Here is a 1,903-nt window from a genome sequence, read left to right as displayed (position 1 = left end):
CTCTTCGGCATGGTGGAGGACCGGAAGCAGCTGGCGGCCAGCGCAGGCTTCAGAAGGCTGGTCACCGTGGCCCTGCACCGAGGGCAGCAGTACGCAGGCAGGTGTTTTTCTGTCTGTGGGTGGGGACGTTGGCATCCGGACCGTTCAGCACCGAGACCGCAGCCCCTTGAGTGGTGACTATGTCATCGAGGACGTGCAGGGCGATGACAGGCACTTCTCTCGGCGGCTGATCTTCCTCAACAACAGGAACGTGGTGCAGTCAGAGGCCAGGCTCCTGAGGGACATGTCTCACAGAGCCCAGAAGAAACGCAGGAAGGATCGGACAAAGCAGCGGCCAGCTGAAACTCCAGAGGCTGTCTCTGCAGCCCCGGGGAAGTCCATTGACTGGGGCTACCTGTGCTGCGAGCACCTCAAAGCCATGATGGCTGGCCTTGCCCTGCTGAGAAACCCGGAGCTGCTCCTAGAGACCTGCTGGTGGTGCTAGTGGTCGGCCTGGGTGGGGGCAGCCTCCCCCTCTTTGTCCACGATCATTTCCCGAAGTCCTGCATCCATGCTGTGGAGATTGACCCTTCCATGTTGGAAGTGGCCACTCAGTGGTTCGGCTTTGCCCAGAGTGACCGGAAGAAGGTCCACACTGCAGATGGCTTGGACTAGGTCACCGCACTGGCACTAGGAGGAGAAGCACGGCCTCCCTATGATGTTGTCATGTTTGATGTGGACAGTAAGGACCCGACCCTGGGAATGAGCTGTCCACCCCCAGCCTTTGTCGAACCAGCTTCCTGCAGAATGCCAGGAGCATCTTGACTCCTGGAGGTGTCTCAGCCTCAACCTCGTGTGCCGAGACCTGGAGCTAAAGGACTCCGTTCCTGCTGGGCTCGAGGCAGTCTTCCCCCTCCTCTACATCTGGCAAATCGAGGGCAAAGTCAACGAGATCCTCTCCTGTCAGCTGTGCCCCGAGCAGAAGCTTGCTACCCCGGAGCTCCTGGCAATGGCCCAAGCCTTGGAGCGGACCCTGAGGAGGCCTGCGCAGGGCTGGGATGACACCTATGTCTTCAGAAATGCTCAAGACTGTGAAGATTGTGTGATTGCTGCGGAGGCCGCGAGCCCTCTCAGCTCCCTGCCAGACTGACCTTGTGCTCCTTATGTGCCAGAATGCAGAAATGCACTGCCCGGTGCTTACTCAGCCTTGCAGTTTTACTAGTTTCATACTGAGCTACAGGTAACCTCCCGCTTTTTTGAGGTGCCTGAAGATCTGGGGAAATAAAAGGCTTTCCCAGCCCGACCCTCTTCAGTACCACTTGGGGAAAAAAAGGTGTTTATCTGATATCTTAGGCCACACAAAGGATCCCTGATATTAGAATGGTTTCATGGTTGGCTCTTAATGGAAAGGTAGATGGCTTGAATCCACCCATTATCTCCTACAGGAGCTGATCTGCTCCTGTGAAGATGCCAGTCTAGTAAACCCTATAAGGCAATTCTACTCTGTCCTACAGAGCTGTTATATATCAGAATGTACTCCAAAGCATACAGCAACAACCAAACCAACCCCCATCAAGTCAATTCTGACTCATAGTGGTGGGTTCAAACTGCTGACTACTCGGCTCACAGCCCAAGGAGTAACCCACTCTGCTAGCAACAATAACAGCAGCAGCAACAGCAAGGCTACACAACACAAGGGATTTCAAAATTCCCATCTGTTTCTGCCACTTGATCTGTGTATCGATTAGGATACACTCAAAATATAAACAGACAATTTAATATAGGGGACTGGTGTAAGATACTGAGATTGGCTGACCCCAATTCCACCTTACAAATCTGACTAGACCAGAGCATGTACACCAGTACAGATAATAGCTCAAAACACAAACCCCTCAGGACTAATAATGAGAGTAGTGATACCAAG

The 1,903-nt window shown here is 53.4% G+C and overlaps 1 pseudogene; it reads left to right on the top strand.

Moving 5' to 3' along the window:
• LOC101643938 overlaps positions 1 to 1,085 on the top strand; it is a 1,911-nt pseudogene extending 826 nt beyond the window's left edge.
• Positions 1,086 to 1,903: the final 818 nt, after the last annotated feature.

Source organism: Echinops telfairi, unplaced genomic scaffold (assembly GCF_000313985.2).
Source record: "Echinops telfairi isolate 266 unplaced genomic scaffold, ASM31398v2 ScPeMD7_7424;HRSCAF=8462, whole genome shotgun sequence".
In the NCBI taxonomy this organism is placed as follows: Eukaryota; Metazoa; Chordata; class Mammalia; order Afrosoricida; family Tenrecidae; genus Echinops; species Echinops telfairi.
This window is presented reverse-complemented; position numbering and strand designations above follow the sequence as displayed.